Below are 25,192 nucleotides of genomic sequence, written 5' to 3'. Positions count from 1 at the left end.
CGTGTAGTTCCGATCTTCCAGCCTACCTCATTGTCCTTTTTTTAAATTAATTTGCACTTTCTATGTAGCTCTAATGCTGTTACATTATATTTTGCAATCTGGCATTCCTCTCTTTGCACGACCTGTTATACTTGCGTAATGGATTGATTGTACTCGTGTATTCTATGATTTGACTGGATAGCATGCAAACAAGGGTTTTCAGTGTACAGGTATTGTGGCATACATGACAATAATAAACCAATAGCATTTGCAGACAACAATGTTCAGAAGCCAACCTCTGCCCATTGATAAAGTTTCACTGAAATTTATGAGAGGATAGGTGTTACTCTCAACGTTGGCAAAATAGTAGTCCCCTACTAACCTGCCCCTGTTGCATGCACACTGACCTCCGATAATAAAGGTTTACAGCTGGAGCCTGGAAACTGCAGTCCACTTCCCATATTTTGGAATCCAGCTCTCAGAAAGGCAGATATTGATAATGAAAGTCACCAGTACATTCATTGTGGCTGGTAAAAGCATAAAGTGCTGGAATAACTCAGTGGGCCAGACAGCATCTCTGGAGAACATAGATAGGCGACATTTCAGGTCGGGACCCTTCTTCAGATTGAAGAAAGATCCCGACTCGAAATGTTACCTATACATATTATCCAGAGATGTTGCCTAGCCTGCTGAGTTCCTCCAGTACTTTGTACCATTTTTTGTAAACCAGCATCTGCAGAACATTCAATATGCTGGCACTACCTTTGGTCAAGTAAAGAGAAAGGCATTATTGAATACAACAAATCAGGCATATAGAATGAGAATAATGTAACCACCAACTGAATATCAAAAATGCAGATGCTAGAATAGAAACAGAAAACGCAGGAAATATTCAGTAGCTCATGTTGGAAAGGCCTCGTCCTCAAAACTTAAACTTTTATATTTCCAGTGATGCTGAGTGTTTCCAGCCCTTTTCTGTTTTGATTAATATGTTAAACACTTTAAAGTAGTGCATCTCCTCATGTATAGGGCTAAAAAATTGTTTGTGATTCAAATAGTAAAACAATTAAAACATAAATACACTTTTTGCTTAATCTTTCACTTTTTATGTCTATTTTTAAGTCACCTAGCTTTTCGTTTTAATGCGTTTTTATTCATACTTTGTTACTTTAACTTCCTGAAATCGCAAAACAGTGGATTGTTAATGAATTACAGAGTGGTTATATATTTTACTAATATTCAGAGGCTATTGGGATTTAAAACGTGTGAACGCAATATAGCTGGAAGAAGCTGGGATGAGGTCATGGAGCACAAGACGGAGTCTGTACGGTTTGTCAATGTCATCTCAACCCTCAGGTACTTTATTGCCTTAGAGCACAGAACAACCTGTGCCACTGTCCACAGAGTAGTCCTGCGTGGCTTTGTTATTGTTGGAGAGGTGCAGGTGTCATGTTGCAAAAGCACCCTCACTGCTCAGATGTCTGACCTGAAGCTGCATTGCACCGTGTTTTTTTTTAAAGAAATGCACAGATGAGGTTTTTTTTTTCCTCTCTCCCGGCTCCCCTTCCTCTCTCCAAAAGAAACGATTGCACCCAAGACAAGATTCCCACTGTCTGTCACTCAACGCAACTTCGGACCTTGGATTTGAGTGACGTTCGGGGCGGCCAATGGGATGCGGGGAGTTCCGCGTCAAGCGTCTGCGGCCGCCAATCAGCCGCGGATGGGGGCGGGACTTGCGCAGCCAGCAGGGTAGGTTGCGCGGAGGGTTTGTCAGACCGGGAGAGCACTAACGGTTGAAGGGGAAAGAGAGCGGCAATAAATGAGCATAAACTGCCAGCGACTTCAGGTAAGGTTTCCCCTCGCACACGAACTATCCCCGAGGGGTGTTTGGCGGTGTTGTCACGGTGATTCTACCTGGCAATACCGGGTTTAGAAGTGCGTAACCAAGGGGGAGAGGGGGTGTCGGCGCTGGTTGTCAAGGCTTCTTTTTCAACGCTCACCTGCGGCCCAGGTAAAGGGGAGGGGGGCTGCCAGGGCAGCGCTGCGCAGTTGCCGCGGGTCGCGGTGAGATTTCCGCCGCCGACTTTTAATGGACCCTTTAGATGGTGTGCGTGATGGATGGGGAGGCGAGGAAGACACCGACAGCAGCACTGCGGAATTTGCACCTCGGTCACTCCCCCAGGCACAGGCTGTGGCAGTGGGTGCGGGCAACAACAGGCACGCTTCCAGCCCACGCCAGCGTCCTGCTCTGACATTCCACCTTTGCATTTGTCTTTTTTGCCCACTATTTTTAAATTTTTTTTAATAAGAGAAACTTTTAAACCAGGAAACCGCTGCATCTTTCCTGCTCATCTTTCAAATAATAACTGGGTGGGATGGACTGTCAGGATTGGAGAGAATTATCTTTATTGAATATTTCCCTTTCTCTGTATCAGTATAAATGAAATATCGCTTGGATTTTTAAAAAAGCTGCACTGCTGCCACAGTTTTAAATAGTAATTAAATAGTAATGCTTAAGTTCCAAGAATAAACTTATAGACCTTTTTTTTTTCCAAGTTGCCTGCTTCTTATTGCAGAAACTGAATTCTGACTATTTGTTCAAATGTTCAGGAATGTTTCGAGCTTTTTTTCCCCGAAAGCATCTATTAAACTGCTATTGAAACTTTCTATTAACTTTTAAAATGCACGACTTTTTGTTGTTGTGTTGGCATTTATTCAATGTTTGTACGGCGTTTACAGAAACCTGGTACATTAATGTCTGTCATTCATAGATAACTGACATTACTGATTGCTGTTGCATATTGATTCTGCTAATATGTTTGGTATTTATTTGAGGGATGAGATATTGTATTCAGCTTTGAAAATACAAAAGTTAATGCACCAATAACTAAAGGGTTTGGGTTTAAATGATCAGATAAAATTATATTCAGACCTTTGCATTAAAAAAAGAATTTTGAGAAGTTTTCAATTCTTTTCTCAACCAAATGATGCAACAACCAAGCTACGATCACAACATTCATGTGTGACACGCTGTAAAGTTTATTGATTCTCCTTCCCCATGCACTGTAGAAGCAGAAGTGACTAGCCACACTTTCTAATAAATCAACCTTCACAGAATCAATTCAAGATAACTATTCAAACAGTGACTTTTTACTTTTTACATTCAACCTTAGTTTATCAAAGATAGACACAAAGTGCTGGAGTAACTCAATTTGTCAGGCAGCATCTCTGGAGAAAAAGGATAGGCGATGTTCAGGGTAGGGACCTGTACTTCAGAGTTTTCCAATATTGGCATACTTGCCATTTCAAGATTGTGTGAATTTGATGGGATATCATGTAAAATGCTGTAAAATACGTTTCTTGTTTTGGAAAATGCATAAAAGTCAAATTAAGTTCTAAATGCTCTGCAGTTTAATTAAAAATAACTAAAAAACACCCGATTAATCTCTTCTGAACATGTTTATGCCTCCAACATATGCCATTGATATAACAGAGAAAATAAAGATTTATTGAACAATAACAGAATAACCCAAACCAAATTGTAAATGTTAAAATCATAAAGTGCATTCAAAATAGAACTATACAGGGGATTCACATTCATGTGTAGTTTAATTTATTTGAAGTCTCAATTGATGGGGTTTCCAGTCTTCTAAATTATTCTTTGAATTCCAATAACATTTAAATATCTATCAAATTGGTAATACATTTCCAATACATTCCTCTCTCCTAGATACAGGATGTATTTTAATTTAAAGCAGTAATGGAATTAAACACTTTCATTGCAGCTGTTGGCAGAGCATAGATTGGCTATTATCATATTTCCTTTTTTTTTTAAAGTCAGATTTACCATGTAAAAGCATTTCAGGTTACAATGGTTAACTATAATATTACAAATATGCAAATTAAACACATCAAAACATATTAATATGCTAAAATTGTGTTATAAACCAATTCTGGTGAAAAGTCAATGACTTGAAATGTTAACTTTTCTTCACAAATGTTGCCTGACCTACTAAGTCTTTGTAGAGTTAAGGTTCACTGATTCTTACTTGGGATAACTTAAAACCTTTGAAAAGCAACAGGTCATTTGGCACTAAGTCACTACTTGAGTTTGTTCTCAATTATCATTTTGCATTAGCACAGTTGCCACAATTGTTTGTATGTACATGAGTATCATGCACAATCCCATGACTGCATTGTTAGCGCATGAATAATGTTTTCCAGAACGTTCTGAGGTAAATTAGAAAAATGTACAGCCGAACAGGATACTGGAGATCAATTGATCTGGCAAGTGTTGATTTTCACCCGTAACTGTCAACAGAATGAGGAATGTGGTGAAGTTCAAAACTGGTCTTATACAGTGACACATGAACAACTTCAGTCTACTGGCAGATATACACTGACACTCCATCTTCATAGTAGTTCTGTTGAGCACAGAACAATGTTATTTTCATTGTTTCCAATAGGTTTGAGAACTGAACCAATTTGTTTTCTGAGGCCAATCAGATAGATTGCAATCATCTTTTACCCCGACTGAATCCGTTTTTAAAACTATTTTAGTTTTGGTAATTTTAGCTATTGTTCTATTCTTTTATTAGATTTTAAGGCCATAATTTCAAGTGCAAAATATAATGAGACATTAATTGACTATACCTCTGACATTTTCGCCACCTCCAACGGAATCCCACCACTGGCCACATCTTCCCATCTCCTCCCCTTTCTGCAGAGACCATTCCCTCCGTAACTCCCTGGTTAATTCGTCCCTTCCCACCCAAACTACCCCCTCCCCTGGTACTTTCCCTTGCAACCCCAGGAAATACTGCACTTGTTGCTTTACCTCCCCCCTCAACTCCATCCAAGAACCCAAGCAGCCTTTCCAGGTGAGGCAGAGGTTCACCTGAACCTTCTCCAACCTCATCTATTGCATCCACTATTCCGGGTGTCAACTGCTCTACATCTGTCAGACCAAGCACAGGCTTGGCGATCGCTTTGCCCAACACCTCCGCTCAGTCCGCAATAACTAACCTGATCTCCCGGTGGCTCAGGTTAGTTATTCTCCCTCTCCCATTTCGAATCCGACCTTTCTGTCCTGAGCCTCCTCCATGGCCAGAGTGAGTCCCACTGCAAATTGGAGGAACAGCACCTCATATTTTGCTTGGGTAGTTTACACCCCAGTGGTATGAACATTGACCTCCAATTTCAGGTAGTCCTTGCTTTCTCCTTCCTTCCCCTCCCCTTCCCAGCTCTCCCACAGCCTACTGTCTCTGCCTCTTCCTTTCTTTTTCCTGCCCTCCCCCCCTGACATCAATCTGAAGAAGGGTCTCGACCCGAAACGTTGCCTATTCCTTCGCTCCATAGATGCTGCCTCACCTGCTGAGTTTCTCCAGTTTTTTTTGTCTACATTCCTAATATATGTCGGCACCAGCAACTGATCAAGATAATTTGCTCTGTTCATTGAATCTGAATAAAGATCCGGTTTTATTTCTGCATGTGTAGCCTGGTTCTAGGCATGAGCAATGGTCTTATGTTCAATACACACATTGTGGGCCTAAGGGCCTTCTGTGTTGTACTATAGCCAAATAATTGATCTGGGTGTGCGTTTTTTATACTTGCATATTCTGGCAGTGATGATGGCTATTCAGCCCATCAGCTCTGTGTTGCCTCTTAGTAGAGCAACTATGTCAGTCATTAGCTTCCCTTTTGTTACTCGGTTAACCTACTAACTCATGTTTGGGATGTGGGAGGAAACTAGAGCAACCAGTGGAAACCCATGCAGAGAACATGCAAACTCCACACAGGAAGCATCTAATGATTGAATCTTTGTCCCTGGGGCACTGAGCCAGCAACACTAACTTCTTCGCCACTGTGCACTTTGATTGTCTTTTTAAACAGTTTGTAGAAATAACTCATTTTGCTTTCCCAGGATGTCACAAGACTTGTACAAACTATGGGACAGGTTAAATTATTAGAAACATAGAAAATGGTGCAGGGTTAGGCCATTTGGCACTTTGAGCCAGCACCGCCAATCAATATGATCATTCTGTAGACTTACAACACCAAATCCTTGCCTGGGTACCACAAGAAAAGTTGGTATTAATAATACTTCACTGTATTATTGGTATATTAAAACAAGGTGATAAAATTAATAATGTGAAGGTCATTGCGGACACATTTGCTACTAATGCCGTTATTGGCAAAGTTGTTTTTTTTAAAATATTGTTAACCAGATCATTGAAAAAATATTTTATTAAAATTTTTAGAACATTTTTTGGTTGTGGAATGATTCCCATGTACAAATTTAACCCAGCATCAGATTGGCATTTATCAATGGCAACTGCTAATTGTGGATATAAGATCTGGAGCTGTTCTACAAAGCAAACTGATTGTGATTATCACTGCCAGTGTCATTGTTCAATTATTAATGTACCTGTATTACTATAACTCGTTAGTTTTATCAGAAAAACTAACATGTACAGTTTGAATGATCAGGAGCATGTTGTTTGATTATTGATCTGAACTACAATAGCATGTAAAATAGTTTTTTCTATATACAACTGTTTCACCAATATTACTATGCAACTGGATAGCTATGAGATTCAATCTAGGGTCAATGCATTTGCTAAAAACAAATGTTGATTGTATGACAAAGTAATCTCTTTCTATGCACATACAATCTTCATTTGATAGTCATTATTTTAAACCACTTTTATTTTGAAGGTGAAACCTGCAAAAGATTAGGCGGCCAATGAATTACTCTGGAACATTGGCAGACCTTAAATATTGTTCAACATTGTGACGTGTAAGTAATGTATTCATTTCCACTATCTAATGCTGGAAATATTTTGATCTACTAAGTTTTCTCCAATTTGTTTTCTGATTTTTTTATTTTTATTTTTTTGTATGGCTTGGTACAATTATTTGATATTTTAGAAACATAGAAAATAGGTGCAGGAGTAGGCCATTCGGCCCTTCGAGCCTGCACCGCCATTCAATATGATCATGGCTGATCATCCAACTCAGTATCCTGTACCTGCCTTCTCTCCATACCCCCTGATCCCTTTAGCAACAAGGGCCAGATCTAACTCCCTCTTAAATATAGCCAACGAACTGGCCTCAACTACCTTCTGTGGCAGAGAATTCCAGAGATTCACCACTCTCTGTGTGAAAAATGTTTTCCTCATCTCGGTCCTAAAAGATTTCCCCCTTATCCTTAAACTGTGACCCCTTGTTCTGGACTTCCCCAACATCGGAAACAATCTTCCTGCATCTAGCCTGTCCAACCCCTTAAGAATTTTGTACGTTTCTATAAGATCCCCCCTCAATCTTCTAAATTCTAGCGAGTACAAACCGGTCTTTCTTCATATGAAAGTCCTGACATCCCAGGAATCAGTCTGGTGAACCTTCTCTGTACTCCCTCTATGGCAAGAATGTCTTTCCTCAGATTAGGAGACCAAAACTGTACGCAATACTCCAGGTGTGGTCTCACCAAGACCCTGTACATCTGCAGTAGAACCTCCCTGCTCCTATACTCAAATCCTTTAGCTATGAATGCTAACATACCATTCGCCTTCTTCACTGCCTGCTGCACCTGCATGCCTACTTTTAATGACTGGTGTACCATGACACCCAGGTCTCGTTGCATCTCCCCCTTTCCTAATCGGCCACCATTCAGATAATAGTCTACTTTCCTGTTTTTGCCACCAAAGTGGATAACCTCACATTTATCCACATTATACTGCATCTGCCATGCATTTGCCCACTCACCCAGCCTATCCAAGTCACCTTGCAGCCTCCTAGCATCCTCCTCACAGCTAACACTGCCCCCCAGCTTCGTGTCATCCGCAAACTTGGAGATGTTGCATTCAATTAATATTCAAATCAAACTATATTATGTCAGAATCATAAAGCTCAGAAAAATGTTACGGTCAAATTTGGAACATATTCCATTTGCAACAAATAAGTGATAATAGAAACAAATCATTTTCTTTATCGTATCAATTATTCATTACGTTTTTCTCACTGGGAGTGGTGCAGTGCCATAAAAATATGGAAATTGCTTACTTGTATTCCAATTATTTCTATTTAAAGGAACATTGACCGGGAATTGTACCTTTTCTGAGTAGAATATAAAGGAGGTTGATTATTTGATATCCATTCCAATATGTCGATGCTATTTAAATGTGTATAATTTCTGGAACGGGACAATTGAAGACTCGATGATCAAATAGCACACTTGCAGTCCATTGTGAATTTGTTGATTTCCACATATCTGAAGTGAGGATTCATGACTATTAAATGTAAATTTTGATACTGGTTGATTGTTGGATTGCGCAGCTGAAATATTTTTTCCCCTTCATTTTCCATGCAACATTTTGGATGAAAATGGCTGTTCCACAAATGGTGTGATTCAATGCTCGTCATTTGGTGAGTACGGAGTCTCTTATTTTAAGAAAGATATGGTTTTTTTAATTACTAAAGTTATAGCCAAATTCTTTTTTTAATATGTTCCAGAGTCAAACTGATGCAGTTCAGACTGATTGTAAAATGTGAATCATTTAACCATGATAGTATATTGGATAGTATGTAGAATGTTGGTCTTAGTGGTGTATTCTATTAAATTCCAATATTCTTTACCCAGTGTTTAACAATCCTTCATTTCTAAACAGACTCCTTCCTGTTCATTGATTCTCAACTTTTTGGGGCTTTTGATTACTCCAATTAAATTTATTTTACCTCACTGTGACTTTAATTTCAATATTGTGATCTCAGTTCAACCACAATCCTAAAAATGTTTGATTCTAGGGCTAAGTCACGTAAGTTTCTTTGAGCTGCTGTTACCTATTATCTGTAGGGGAAACTATGTACTTTTGGATTTATAATACCTGTTACTTAGCTTACACAATTGTCATATTTTACATTTCAATGAGTTCTTGTCAATTCAAATGGACTAAAACTGGTGTCTAAAATTGTAGCATAAAAATCTACTTTAATATTTTCTTTGCAGCAGTCCAATGAGTAAAGGTCTGGTAAAAGTCTGCTAACTACATTAAAACTTGATTTAAATCTTGCTGGAGACGTTAATAAGTGACCATCATTAGTCTATATGTTGATTTAATTCCCTTCAAACCAGCCTTGTAATCAAGCTATAGATAAGCAGTCATGAGTTTGTAATTAGTCTCCTAGAGTTTAACAATGCATACAATGAGAACAGTTACTTTGTTTTCTTCAAACCTGAGCTGTTCTTGATGTTCTGTTGGAAAATCCCCGTTTTTAATAGTGACGATGAAAAAAAAAATGTCTGCGTGACAGTCAATCATGAAGATGTTGGTATTTTGATCATCTCATTGCTTTTGTCCTTCTTTGTTTAGAGGGCACAATGCTGTAAAAATAACATTATTGAGTTTATGTCACACCACATATAGATGGTATGGACAGTAATTGTATAGGTTAAAAATATATTGAATTCACTGTTTAGGGCACTTTTGGTTTGGTTGATTGCAGCACTTTGAATTGTTAGGCTTTATAATTATTCATGCCGTTACACCCAGCCGGGCAAATCATTGATGTTGAACTGCTGTGTTGGTGTGGAACCTTGTAAATAGATAGCGATCAGGTATTCAGGATCAATGGTTTGAGCCAAGTATTCCAAAGAACCCAGAATATACCATGCTTTTATAACAAGCGTAGATGTAGTAAAGCTTCTCATCTATAAGAACCCTTAAGGTGGGGATTAATTGGAGATGGTATTGGTTGGATAGGTGTGAGGTGGTTGCCACTGAAAGAGAGAAGGGATATTTAAAGGTTTTTAAAGTTATGACAAGTACAGTAGAAGGAAGAGCTGTGCTCTCTACTTTAATCTCATTTACCTGATCTTTATGATTTTTGTTCCTTCAAATTGCCACTTCCTTATTGGTCTTGGCAACAGTAACCAGTTGCAATGAAATCATTCAAATTTGTTACCACAGGTTAAAATTATTTTACTCTGATGATTTTAGTGTAAAGGTTATTTGGTTAATTCCACATTTCATGCTGCGTTGAAGCTGGTTCCCATAAACTTGTGTTCTTCTGGGTCTCCTTCATGCCGTACTATGCTAAATCCTGCCTAAAATGTCCTTTCTTGCTCTTGTCTCACCTGGGCTTTTGGATAGATTTTGAAAAGGAATGAGTTAATTGGCTGGAAAGCCTTTTCTCACTCCAGTCAACGGGAACTTGATCCAGTGAACCTCAGTAGATCTGGTATGTCTCGTGAAATTAATTTTACTGTGCCTAACTATTCTATATTAATTCTGAATAATTTGTCATCCTCTAGGAGAAAAGAGAAAACAATGCATTGTATTCATTGGAAACCTTAACTGACAACCACCTGTTTGTCTAAGTTCTAAGATGCTGACTTGATTTCCTTTGTATAAAACTACCAACTTGTCCCCCTTGACCATTTTCTTCCTAATTTGTCAGTGCTATTTCTAAGCAACAATTAGATGTTAGTACCATTGTTCAAGTTATGATGCACAAGTTCTCCATTTACTAATCCCGTGAACACAGTAGTTTCAGAAGAATTTGACAAGAAAAGTTAACTGCAGATTGGAATTTGAATTTGATTTGTATGATATTTAGCAGTATCAGAACCAGGTGGTTCAACAACACGTTTTAACACTTTGCATGTTACACTTGTGCTCTTTGTCATTCGGCTGACATCAATAGGGGAGTTTGAAGTAGAAGCAATGTTTATTTAAAACATAACAGAATCAAGTGGCCCTTTATTTTTCTCAAGGAAGATGAAAAATGTTTCAGAATTAATGATAAAATTAATTTTATGTGACATGCCAGATCTACGGAGTTTCATTGGATCAAGTCAAGTAGGCAACAGAAAAGTGTCTACTGCTGCATTGCAATTGAATTTATAGTATATATTCTGTTGTACAGTAATTATTTACTGCATGCCAATGCTACTAAGCAACTTTATTCTTTTTAGCTTCCCGAACCATGAAGTGGAATCATATTTATGATTCCCTTATTGAGGTACCATTGATGTAACTTGCTTCAGTGTAGTATTTAGTCCTGGTTTAAATTTTTGTTTGGTATTTGGGATTTCCATTAAATATGTAGTGAATAAATTGCATAGGCAATTATACCTCATTTTGCTAACAACTTTCCATTACATAACTGAATTTGGCATATGGGAGAAGGGATTTAGAATTTGCGATAAGATTCTCTTATGATGGAGTGGTTTTGCTGCTGAATTATCTGTAACTTGCAACTTTTACACCATCATATTATTTTCAAGCTCTGCATTCATTATCTTTTTATTATTGTAAGAGATTTCAAATATTCAGATATTCCGATGCATTTAGAATAATATACTCTCTTGAGATTTGCAATTATTTGGTATACCTCCGTTACTGAAGACCCCATGACCTTGCCTTCAGTGAGCTTCTGTTCCCAAGCAAGCAACAAACTGAGCAATTGTCATCAGCCAGTGGAAAACCTCATCATTATCCATCCATGCGAAATGCTGCTTGCTACCAAAGAGTATTTTATTGTTGTGGTACAATCTATGAATCTGACAGTGATCTGCACAATGACATTCTTGATCTTGTACTATTTCCACCCCCTCGCCCAAGTTGATTACTTTGCCATAACTCCTGAGTCAAGGAACTGTTGTTAAATTACTTCCATGGAAATAGTATTATTAAAATAGTGCAAAATGGGGTGGAGTTAACTTTATAATCCAGTTAATTAGGTGTTAAAATATAATTATTGTATTGCCATCTCCAAAAGTAGTAACCATAATGAATATTGTGATTGCAATCATTCTTTAACTACACCCATTTTCTTTCCAATGGGGAGGAATAGTTGCTGAATGAGGTAACTTGTGTTAATTTTATGCACGATCCACAGCCAATTTGAGCGTGGAACCAGATGCTTGAGTGTATTCATGCTTGGAAAGTTGTACAAAGGAACTGTTTTGACTATTTGCACCAAACCTCCTGTTTTAAGCTGTGATACTTTGAAACAATCTGTGTAGAAATAGAGGGCCATGGGTGGTATTTAATAGTGGTAGAAATTGTATGTCGGGGTGAGGAGGAATGGTGGGATTGGAGCAGTTATCTCTTCCATCAGATTTTTGAGGGGATGGAGAGGTATCATTATTTTCTTACTTTGGGGTTTTAAATTTTTTCCCCCTCATTCTTCCTTCTCCCTTATACAACATATGGAGACACATACATTTAATCCTGTGGAATTTCTGTTTTTAAATGGACAGTTGTGTGCAATACCTGTAAATTTTGGGCAGTCTGGTCTTGGACAGAGTGTGTTATACATGTTAACTTTGACTTAATTTATTAAGGTCTAGAACCTACTTGGAAGGACAACCCCTGCAAATTAACTCAAACTCCTAACACACCTTGCATGAGCTTCTACTTTTAAAAACCTAACCCCTCTAAAGCAAATTATTAATTTTTAAATGGACTGATTTAATATGATTGCAAACTGGAGTTATACAGTTTTCAGTCTGAAGAAGGATCCCAACCCGAAATGTCATCTATTCATATTTACCACGGATGTCGCCCGACCTGCTATGTTATTCCAGCACTTTGTCTTTTCTTATAAACCAGCATCTGCAATTCCTTGTTTCTATATGGAGTCATACAAAACTTGATCCTTTGAAATCCACAAAACGTAAGTCCACACCAACCACAAGTCACCCATTTACACGAATCCCATTTGATTCTATATTTCCTAACAACTGCCCCTCCTACCCCCCCCCCCCCCCCCCCCCCCGCCACCCCAGATTCTATCACTTGCCGACACCCTTGGGGTAATTTGCACTTTCCAATTAATTCATCAATGAACACATCTTTGAGTGCATGCAGACCTGGAGATCCCAAGGGATACCCACATGATCACATAGAGAATGAGCAAACTCCAAAAACGCAGCACTGGAGCTGTGAGGCCCGAACATTAAATTTAAAATTTTGGAGTTTGAGAATCCCAATGTAGCCCAAAAGATGAACAAATCCAATAAATGCTGGAAGTTTGAGCTCTTTAAAAAAAAAAAAATTGTTTTTTACTGCCTCCAGTCATTGCAGCTGTGGAATTTGTATCCCTGGAGCAGTGTTATATCGGTAGGATATCATTGTCATTCATGCCAGTGAATTGAGAATGTCAAAAATACAGGACTGTAAGATTATAACAATGGGATAATTTTTATATATTATCACAACTACGCATATCCTGTCAATTTCAAAAATACTTCTGATATGCAGAACTTTTTACAACATCCCAACTCTTGACAACTACGAGTATTTTTTGTTGTTCTGTATTGACGATGGTTTACAATTGTGGAGAAGGACTTTCCACTGATATATTTGGAAAGAGGTCCAGTTTCTTGCAAGCCTGTTGCTTTTTGAATTGTTTCCAAGATTCATCCTTAAAGAAAAAGTATTTACATACTTTCCCATATCGCAAAGGCTTGCTTGTTGGTTGGTTCATTGGTACTGTAAATTACCATGAGATTAGATGGGTGACTGGAAAATTAGTGGTATTAAAGGATTGTGTGAAAGAATAGATTGCCAGGGAAGTAGGTGGGGGAATTGGGATTACTGAGAGCTGGGAATTGGCTCACTGGACCAAAAGACTGATGCTTATGTTCCGAGGAAATAAGAGGCGAATTTGGTTGAAGCATATAAAATTGTGAGGAGTCTTAATTTAGATGGGATGTTTCTTCCTGGGAGAACCTGGAACTTGAGGGCCACAGTTTAATAATAAGAATCACACATTTACGATGGAGATACGGTAAAAATGTCTCTGCCTGTCTTTCACTCTTCCAAAAAAGGTTGTGGAAATATGAGATGGCCTTATTAGAGGCGGCTATTCGTTTTAAAGTAATTGTGGAAAATATATGGGACTGGTATACAAGTTTAAGTGAGGCTGATGTTGATGACATTGGACAGAAATGTGCATAAGGGGCTGTTTGCAGGTAAAGGAACATCTGGGAGGTTTTTCTTTTTAAAGTGAGATGGGAGAATTGGGGGCTGGCATGTTCCTGTTAGAGTGAATGGCAAAGCTCGTTGTATTAGGTTACCCTGGTTCACGAAGGAGGACATTGAAGGTTTAGTCAGGGAAATGGTGGGTTTAGGTCGCTGGGATCAAGCTAATTCCTTGAGGACTATAGGAATGTAGGAGTACATGTAAGAGGGAGACAAGGAGGGCAAAAAGAGGATTTGAGATTGCTTTGGCAGATCAGATAAAGGATCATTAAGAGTACAGGTATATTAGGAGCAAAAGGGTAACTCGTGGGGAAAAAATAGGTCCTCTGAAAGATCAAGTGGTCATCTCTGTTGGAGCTACAGGAGATGGGTGAGGTCTTAAATGAACATTTCTGATCTGTGTTTACCAAGCAGAAGGTTGTGAGAGCTAGGGAATTCAGAGAAGAGTCTTGTCTGGAAACATCCACATTACAAAAGAGGTGGATCTGGTGGTCTTAAAACATACAAGGGTGGATAAAAATCCAGGACCTGACCAAGTGTATCCCAGGACCTTGTTGGAAACTATGGAATAAATTGCTGGGACCTGACAGAGGCGTTTTCATTGTTACATAGAAACATAGAAACATAGAAATTAGGTGCAGGAGTAGGCCATTCGGCCCTTCGAGCCTGCACCGCCATTCAATATGATCATGGCTGATCATCCAACTCAGTATCCCGTACCTGCCTTCTCTCCATACCCTCTGATCCCCTTAGCCACAAGGGCCACATCTAACTCCCTCTTAAATATAGCCAATGAACTGGCCTCGACTACCCTCTGTGGCAGGGAGTTCCAGAGATTCACCACTCTCTGTGTGAAAAAAGTTCTTCTCATCTCGGTTTTAAAGGATTTCCCCCTTATCCTTAAGCTGTGACCCCTTGTCCTGGACTTCCCCAACATCGGGAGCAATCTTCCTGCATCTAGCCTGTCCAACCCCTTAAGAATTTTGTAAGTTTCTATAAGATCCCCTCTCAATGTCCTAAATTCTAGAGAGTATAAACCAAGTCTATCCAGTCTTTCTTCATAAGACAGTCCTGACATCCCAGGAATCAGTCTGGTGAACCTTCTCTGCACTCCCTCTATGGCAATAATGTCCTTCCTCAGATTTGGAGACCAAAACTGTGCGCAATACTCCAGGTGTGGTCTCACCAAGACCATGTACAACTGCAGTAGAACCTCCCTGCTCCTATACTCAAATCCTTTTGCTATGAAAGCTAACATACCATTCGCTTTCTTCACTGCCTGCTGCACCTGCATGCCCACTTTCAATGACTGGTGTACCATGACACCCAGGTCTCGCTGCATCTCCCCTTTTCCTAGCCGGCCACCATTTAGATAATAGTCTGCTTTCCTGTTTTTGCCACCAAAATGGATAACCTCACATTTATCCACATTATACTGCATCTGCCAAACATTTGCCCACTCACCCAGCCTATCCAAGTCACCTTGCAGTCTCCTAGCATCCTCCTCACAGCTAACACTGCCCCCCAGCTTAGTGTCATCCGCAAACTTGGAGATATTGCCTTCAATTCCCTCATCCAGATCATTAATATATATTGTAAATAGCTGGGGTCCCAGCACTGAGCCTTGCGGTACCCCACTAGTCACTGCCTGCCATTGTGAAAAGGACCCGTTTACTCCTACTCTTTGCTTCCTGTTTGCCAGCCAGTTCTCTATCCACATCAATACTGAACCCCCAATGCCGTGTGCTTTAAGTTTGTAAACTAATCTCTTATGTGGGACCTTGTCGAAAGCCTTCTGGAAGTCCAGATACACCACATCCACTGGTTCTCCCCTATCCACGCTACTAGTTACATCCTCGAAGAATTCTATAAGATTCGTCAGACATGATTTACCTTTTGTAAATCCATGCTGACTTTGTCCAATGATTTCACCACTTTCCAAATGTGCTGCTATCCCATCTTTAATAACTGACTCTAGCAGTTTCCCCACTACCGATGTTAGACTAACTGGTCTGTAATTCCCCATTTTCTCTCTCCCTCCCTCCTTAAAAAGTGGGGTTACGTTTGCTACCCGCCAATCCTCAGGAACTACTCCAGAATCTAAAGAGTTTTGAAAGATTATTACTAATGCATCCACTATTTCTGGAGCTACTTCCTTAAGTACTCTGGGATGCAGCCTATCTGGCCCTGGGGATTTATCGGCCTTTAATCCATTTAATTTACCCAACACCACTTCCCGGCTAACCTGGATTTCACTCAATTCCTCCAACTCCTTTGACCCGCGGTCCCCTGCTATTTCCGGCAGATTATTTATGTCTTCCTTAGTGAAGACGGAACCAAAGTAGTTATTCAATTGGTCCGCCATATCCTTGTTCCCCATGATCAACTCACCTGTTTCTGACTGCAAGGGACCTACATTTGTTTTAACTAATCTCTTTCTTTTCACATATCTATAAAAACTTTTGCAGTCAGTTTTTATGTTCCCTGCCAGTTTTCTTTCATAATCTATTTTTCCTTTCCTAATTAAACCCTTTGTCCTCCTCTGCTGGTCTCTGAATTTCTCCCAGTCCTCCGGTATGCTGCTTTTTCTGGCTAATTTGTATGCATCATCCTTCGCTTTGATACTATCCCTGATTTCCCTTGTTATCCACGGATGCACTACCTTCCCTGATTTATTCTTTTGCCAAACTGGGATGAACAATTTTTGTAGTTCATCCATGCAGTCTTTAAATGTCTTCCATTGCATATCCACCGTCAACCCTTTTAGAATTAATTGCCAGTCAATCTTGGCCAATTCACGTCTCATACCCTCAAAGTTACCTTTCTTTAAGTTCAGAACCATTGTTTCTGAATTAACAATGTCACTCTCCATCCTAATGAAGAACTCAACCATATTATGGTCACTCTTGCCCAAGGGGGCACGTACAACAAGACTGCTAACTAACCCTTCCTCATTACTCAATACCCAGTCTAAAATAGCCGGCTCTCTCGTTGGTTCCTCTACATGTTGATTTAGATAACTATCCCGCATACATTCCAAAAAATCCTCTTCCTCAGCACCCCTGCCAATTTGATTCACCCAATCTATATGTAGATTGAAGTCGCCCATTATAACGGTTTTGCCTTTGTCGCACGCATTTCTAATTTCCTGTTTGATACCATCTCCAACTTCACTACTACTGTTAGGTGGCCTGTACACAACACCCACCAGCGTTTTCTGCCCCTTAGTGTTTCGCAGCTCTACCCATACCGATTCCACATCCTGCAAACGAATGTCCTTCCTTTCCATTGCGTTAATCTCCTCTCTAATCAGCAACGCTACCCCAGCTCCTTATCCTTTCTCTCTATCCCTCCTGAATATTGAATATCCCTGGATGTTCAGCTCCCAGCCTTGGTCACCCTGGAGCCATGTCTCTGTGATCCCAACTATAGGTGAGGTTCTGGAGGGTGGCTAATATTGTACTTTTATTTAAGAAGGGCTGGAAGGACAAGCTAGACAATATCAGTGAGCCTGTAGCTCAATTGTGAAAAAGTCACTGGAAGGAATACCAAGAGACAGGATGTGTCTACATTTAGAAAGATAAAGACCAATTTAAGGATGTCAACACGGCACTGTGTGTGGGAAATCATGTTTCACAAATTTACTTGAGTTTTGAAGAAGTGACCAAGAGGATTGACATTGTCTACACGGACTTCTCTACCGCATTTGACAAAGATTTAGATGGGAGTAGGCCCATCTGGAAAGTTAGATCACATGGGAACCAGAGCAAGCAAGCCAATTGGATACAAAATTGGATTGGTAGTAGGAGTCAGCAGGTGGCAGTGGAAGATTTTAATTGAAGCCCTGTGACCAGTGGTATGCCATGTTGTCCGACATCAATATTAACAATTTGGATGAAAATGTAGTTTGCATGATTAAGATGACACTAAAATTGCAATATAGTGAAGAAGACTATTTAAGATTATAACAGAATCTAAAACAATTGGGGAAAGTGGGCCAAGAAATTCAAATTTCATTAACCATCTGGATTTTAAAAAAATATGAATTGGCAGTATTTTTAATTGCACTGCTACTGGAAAATGCTGAACAAATTCAAATAGTTCTCAGCTCTTTGCTTCCTCTCCTGAATACAATAACTCGTGTGGAACATCTCCAAAGATATAGTAACTCTCTGACTGGTAGTTTTGCTATCATCGATAGTTGCATTCCTAAGAAACGTTACGTTAAAGAAAATCTGTTATAAAATCAATTATGTTAATTGGGGAAATGGGGTTAGGGGCAGGAGAGGATCAGACTGACAATAACAAAGTTTCCCCACTCCAGCGGGATTTTCAAAAACAAGGGTCTTTTCAAAGCTTTAAGTTTATTTTTGTTGCAAGCTACAATACGAGAGGCTGTATGTTACATTGTTAATGGAGCAGCAGTGCACAAGTATCAATAGAAGAGATCGCTTGTTAATTTCAATGGCCTCGCACAATGAAAGTAACCTCTGTGTCCCTAGTATCTGATTACTGGCGGAGGCTACAATGTAAACATTTTCCCCCAAGACAGTTTTTTCTGTTTGCCAATTTCCAAAATAACTTAAGTGGTTCTCTAGTCCTCGACGGAAATCGCTGTATAACCAATTAGACCTACGTAATGTAAATAGTATTCCCCTATTCATTGATCGCGTTATATGCAATTCCTGTTGTTGAAACACGCGTGATAGCCGAAGTACTTGCATGCATTTTGTAGCGTTTGAATATTTGACTGAGAGGGAAAAATACGTTTCGACTTATCCAACCCCAAGTTCAAGGCTTTTAAAGCAATCGTGATATCCCCATTTAATATCCTTTCCCCCCCCCCCCCCCCCCCCCCGTCAGATATCAGTTGACTGCATGAAATAGGAGCAAAATACTATTATGTAACCGTATAGTCTTTCCAGAGTCAAATAGATGGTAATTAAAGAGTATTAACACTACTTCTGTGCTTATTATTAATGTGTTACTACGAGTACAATCTTTACATCATTTGTAAGGATTAAACAGATCGCCATCTTTGCACTGTTCCGATCCTTATTGCTATGGTAACTACTGGGTTTTCTGAAAGCAGATGCTAGGTTAGCGTTTTCTCTCTCTAGGCCTTTCTGCATTACAATACAGCTGTTCATTTTATGCTTTATTGTCCTGCCGTTTCTTGCCCCTCCCCATCTGTGAGCTTCATTGGTCAACAACACACACTCAATAGCTGTACAATGTTCCTTGGCTCAGAACCACCGTACCTGAATGTGCTCCTTTAACGTCACAATTTTTCATTAGCTTCAATGCAGTAGCATTATGTGAAACCAGCGATTCATTAAAAACTGATATTCTAATTCCAGTAATATGCATGTTTGCCTTCACCACGATGCCTATTCACGCCACAAGATTCAAGTCGCAATTAATTGTTCATAGCTACCTCGGTGAATTTGAATTGAAAACCTGTTTGAGGATATCAATGGACACTCCCGTGGTTCTTCCAATGTTCACGCCCCAAGCATAGAGAACAGGCATTTTTGTGAGGTATCAAAAGCTTTAGTTGAAATCAGTTGCTGCCTTAAGGACCCGGAAAGCGAGGACGAATACAGAACGGCACTCGAGGAAAACATAGTAAATAGTATTGCAGTAACCTCAAATGCCTCAATAGACATGTCAGATGTATTAAGGCATGTACTCCCTACACACAGTGATTAAAATATCTAAGGTAACTGGAAAGAGGAGTGGACCCGAACAGTGACACCTGGCGTGAGAGGTGCTGGAATATTTCCTTGCTACGTTTCCGAGTTGTTGACATGCCTTGATTCAGGGTGTTCACTGTTGCGCTGTTTGCTATTGCTTTGGCACGCTCCATGCCATTCTGTCTTTTACTCGGCGATTGGATACAAGGTGAGTTAGGTTATTGTGATTGGTGCGTTTGAGTCGATAGTTGCTTTTTTTTTGCATGCACTGATCCACCCACAACAGAACTGATACTTGCCATGAGTTTGGGGCTTTCGTACAATATATAGTATTGTGTGAGTGAGGCTTCCTTTAGATCCTTGGGTGTTTTTCTTCTTTTGATGGGGTTGCTTTCTGCAAATCAAGGTGAGCAGCTCCGAGTTTAGCTCTGTATTGTGGGCATTTTCCTTATTCATTTTGATACTTTGTTGTGATGTTTTTTAAACAGACGCCATTTTGCACCGATGTATTAATTGTATAGCGTTATCCTTCAGTGAAGCATCTTTCGTACAAGTTTTCCAGCGCATGCGATTTAACGAAATGAAATAATTTTAGTTTTCGTTCAAAATACATTTTATTTCTGTTTTGGGGACGTGCTTCCTTATAGAAATATCCCTCTACCTTGTTCTGGCGGTTAACCTTTTTCTATTAACTTCCACGTAGTTTCTGTAAATGTAAGATTTTAAACTATCATGCCTTATCACGCATGCAGAAAGACAGCACAGTGAGCTTCTTGCTGTTCCATTACATCTGTTACCCTTTGCTCTGACTGTGAGACCGCTTGTTTGTTTAGAACAATTGCAGTATCCTTCCAGAAACAATGAACTTTAGCTGTCGTTACCGGTCAGGGCAAGTCACTCCTCCTTTATAAGTGAACATAATTAAAAAATATATATCTGTGCATTGTTTTCGAGTGTGTTGTTTTGGAGCTATTTGTAAATAGACTGGTCAGTGGGGTGGGTGGGGGGGTCTCCTTTGTTTCGTCTTTTGTGTTGCCAGCCTCCTGCTGTCTGGAAAGGAGGATGGGGGTGGGGTGGCTTCATTCTAACGTGTTTGTTGTCATTGGACTACCGATTTAACTACAAGTTCCTTGTGGATTTGAACGTGTTTCCAAAATGCAGTGTGCAAAATGATGTGAAAAAAATCCCCACGTTATAAAAGGCCAATTTTGAAACCCACTGTATGGTAGCGTAAGCGAATACATATTCTAAATTAGAACATACAGTTCAGAAATCTTGGTGATTTTAGAATAAGACAAGGCTATGAATCAGTTTCCAACTAGTCTTTAGACATACAGGAGTAGTATTGTAAGATTCAAATTGCGCTCCCCCCCCCCCCATTCAACAGAATGCTGTTTCAAAATAATTAAAAAAAAATAATCGCGGGATTTAGTTTCCGTCCATAGTATCAGTGGAGTTTGAGTAAAATGCACCTGTATAAATGACTGAGGAACTGAGAACGTGAGTTGCACCAAAACCACACGTTTTCGACAACATTCTGTACTACCGGTTCATGATTCAATATACCTATTTAGGCCTCGCCCACAATGCTGTACACGCCCCAATGTTGGACCGACTGAATGATCAATTTCTATGGCTCTGAACACGTTGCCTTTTACAGACCACATGCCAATTTCTAGAGCTATTTTGTCAATCATTAAGTTAGGTAACTTAATGATGGGCAAAATATAAGAACATAAGGATAGTTTACTTAGATAACTATCTTTATGTTCTTATATTTTATATTGAATTTTTAAATTTACATTAAATAATTGAATATTTGTTTAACTAGTTTACTTTAATTAGAAGCAAAGTAAAATGGATGATCTCGTGATCTGAAATTTAAAACCAGATAAATAAAACTCTTCACAGACGTGGAAAAGCTTTTCCCACTGAGAGTAGGGAAGATTCAAACAAGGGGACATGACTTGAGAATTAAGGGACTGAAGTTTAGGGGTAACATGAGGGGGAACTTCTTTACTCAGAGAGTGGTAGCTGTGTGGAATGAGCTTCCAGTGAAGGTGGTGGAGGCAGGTTCGTTTTTATCATTTAAAAATAAATTGGATAGTTATATGGATGGGAAAGGAATGGAGGGTTATGGTCTGAGCGCAGGTATATGGGACTAGGGGAGATTATGTGTTCGGCACGGACTAGAAGGGTCGAGATGGCCTGTTTCCGTGCTGTAATTGTTATATGGTTATATGGTTATTATATGGTTATGCTGCCAAGTCAAGTTTTTTCAGCATGTTCTAGTCTTATATGTATTCATCCAGGTTTGTCTCTGATGATATTCTGGAAAATCATTAAAAAATCTTGCTTTTGTAGACTTGAACCCATTTCAACCCACAATAATAAAATTGTATAATTGCTGCCCTTACAATCACTAAGGGATATTTTTAATGGTTTTTAAATTGTTTTCTATTTCACGAAAGTTTTTTGTGAAAATGAAGATGACTTTTTGTGAAAACAAACTGTCTTCTTAACCGTGCAATTTCTTGATTTGCACCTGTTGAAAGGTCCAGTTTCTCTAATATTTTGCATTAGGCTGCTTTATATCCCATTGGCAACCTGTAAAGCACCACGTTTTAAGGTGTGATTCATAATGAGCAATGTTTGAATAAGTAGGATGCACTCAAGTATTTGGGTTGCACTCCATACACCATTTGTACATGAACGCTAAAATGTACATTTGTTGTGAGTTTGCTTAAAAAATCACAAATGTTTCAATATTTGTACTTTTACATTCCTTGTCATTCCATCAGTTTGTCACATTAAATTGCTCTAAAAATAAAGAATTGAGGGGAACCATATTTTCATCCGGGCATTGTGGAAGTCTGCACTCATTGCCAGAAAGGCGAGTGGAAAGACAAACCTTCACCATTTTATTTTTAAATTTTTTTTTAAATTGTGACATGTAGGGTTCTGGGTCTAATGCTTGAATGTGGGATGACATTGGTTAGCTCAGACAGCCTCTGAATAATCAGCTCCTTGTAAATTTTTATAAAATTCTGTGGTTCAATGTAATATAGATGAAGCTTTTATGTTTCAAACATCACTTTGAACATTTCTGAAATCTAATGTTCCATTTTTATTTACATAAATTTAATGCTCCATGTGAACATGCGAGTTAAACAGTCAAAATTATTTTTTTATCCATTGTTTAGAGTCCATGGATGTAAAATATTTAAAGAGGTACACCGGTGGGACAAGACTCTCATTCAGTTGTGGGATTATTTACCGTTTTGGACATTCTATTATAGGACAGTTTCTAACAACAGTGGAATCATTATATTGACAAAATTCCAATATTTTATGGGGATGAGAAGGTGTATTTGCAATGAAAGAAGTTATGGGAATTGAAGGTAGTTTTGATGGAGGTTTTCTTAACGAGAGATTATCAAGGACAGAAATTTTAACTTGTTTGCAAAAAGTATAACTCGACGAGATCAATAAGAAAAAGTGTATATTGTGTATAATCTGGCAGAACTTGGTTGGAACTTTCTATATTAGTTCTCGCTGAAGCAGACATTTTTGTGTTAACAAGGAATTTATTTGCTTTGACGGGAAAAATTATTGATATATTCAAGAAGCAAGTATTCAAATTGGCTTAGTCTATGACCTACAAGGGAAAATTTGACCCTTTAAAGGTGATGGATTAAATGGCCTGTCTTGGTTATAGTGAGGTATAGTAGAGAAACAGCCCTTCAGCACATCGAGTATGTGCTAATCATCAAATGCCCATTTACGCAAATCTTATGTTAATCCCATTTTTTGTTCTCCCCACATTTTCACCAACCTTCTCTGAATTCTACCACTTGGCTACACACTAGTGAACATTTACAGTGGTCAATTAATTTGCTAATGCACATGTCTTTGGAATGTGGGAGGAAACTAGATCACCCAAAAGAAACCCAAACAGTCATAGGCAGAACATGCAACTCCCACTGAGACAGCACATGAGATCAGATTGAACTTGCCTCTGGCACTGTCAGGCAGCAGTTCTGCTGGCTGTGCCATTGTGTAGCACTAGATGAGTTGCACTGTTGTGTGATGCATGGTAAATCGATATTGTAATTTTGTTTACCTTGTTTGTTCGTTACATTAAAATTAAATTGTAATTATGTAGAATAACAAAGTGATGCAACTAAACTAAGATACCATTACATTGCAACATAATTTCCGGTGTAAACGTCTGGTGTGAGGTTGCTCAATAGAACTCCCCAACACTTAAGGTTTGCAATAGTAAGTGCAGAAACATAGTATCCCTGGCTTGATGGGGAATTGTTCAAGAATATTGCAAATGATTGTGGGTGAAATCAATGGACAAATTCTTCAGACTAACCTATTTTCTTAAATGGGAATCTTTTAATTTGGGTCATAGTACGAAATGGGCCCTTCGGTCCAATTTGCCCATGCCGACCAAGATGCCCCATCTACACTGGTGCCAGCCACCTGCTCACGTTTGGCTCATATCCTTCTTGAATTTTTTTTTCAGTTTTAGCATTTTCATTTACAACCATGGATGTATTGCCAAAATGTAATTCTTATTCATCTAATAAATCGCTGAATGACTACATTATGTACTTACTCGCGGGAACTGACAGGTATCCTTTACGATCTAGATTTCATATATTGATCTCTTCATAAAACAAATTTAAACACTTGCTGTGGGCCTGTAGGCATCTTCTGCCGTTTTGGAACTTGGTTTGTAGCTGCATTTCTGACTTGCAAATTGTTTGGGTTATAAACAGTTCATAGGGATGGAACTTTGCTGTAACCTGAAGATGACCTGTAATGATAATATTTCTATTGAGATGCATGGTAGACTATCATGGATTAATTTCTCTGCTTGGAATTTCATCTTTCTGTCATTGTTTTAACTGTCAGCCTTCGGCATTCATATCCTGCCCTCATATCCTGCGAATGTTATCAACAACCTTAAGAGTATCAGTGCTGTCTATATTATGATTATTTTAAAATGAAAATGAATAATTTCATCATTGAATTTAACATGAAAAGGTCAATTTTGTTGGCTAAAATCAGTTTAATCTTGCAATAACATTTATGGCCTGGTTCTGGAATTTGTAATAATATGAAAATTGTAGGAATCATTTTTGTTTCTATACCTGCAGGTAACAAAGGAGATGATATTACAGCATGTCTCTTCCACTGCATGAATGCCTGGAAAGATGATGCTGGTGGCTGTGATTAATTGTAAATTTCCAAAGCAATTGTAAACTGCAGATTGCTAATTTTCAAGTTATTTTTAAGTACCCTTTATTAGTAAATTTGTTTCATGAAGATATCAATAAATAAAATCAGATGTTAATGGATATCTGTCAGTTCATGTTATTAAGTACATAATGTATGCTATAAATAGTCATTCAACAATTTATTAGATTCTGTGTCTTGATATGAATGTCATTTATCTGGCTATTGATCAATTGAAATGTACTTGATGATCACAACCATCCATTGACAATTAATATT

General features: G+C 38.8%; 1 protein-coding gene across 15 annotated transcripts in view; it reads left to right on the top strand.

The window, feature by feature from the left end:
* Nucleotides 1-1,714: 1,714 nt before the first annotated feature.
* Nucleotides 1,715-25,192, top strand: part of LOC116988342 (protein 4.1-like) — a 102,536-nt gene continuing 79,058 nt past the window's right edge. For 12 of the 15 annotated variants that reach the window (XM_033044961.1, XM_033044949.1, XM_033044958.1 and 9 more), the window contains exon 1: nt 19,922-20,069. The gene's annotated coding sequence lies outside the window, so the exon portion shown is untranslated. Of the gene's footprint in view, nt 1,826-6,696; nt 6,779-19,592; nt 19,872-19,921; nt 20,070-25,192 lie in introns of those variants that run through there. The other 3 variants (XM_033044947.1, XM_033044960.1, XM_033044948.1) reach the window with 3 other exon arrangements.

Source organism: Amblyraja radiata, chromosome 27 (genome assembly GCF_010909765.2).
Source record: "Amblyraja radiata isolate CabotCenter1 chromosome 27, sAmbRad1.1.pri, whole genome shotgun sequence".
NCBI classification, from domain to species: domain Eukaryota; kingdom Metazoa; phylum Chordata; class Chondrichthyes; order Rajiformes; family Rajidae; genus Amblyraja; species Amblyraja radiata.
This window is presented reverse-complemented; position numbering and strand designations above follow the sequence as displayed.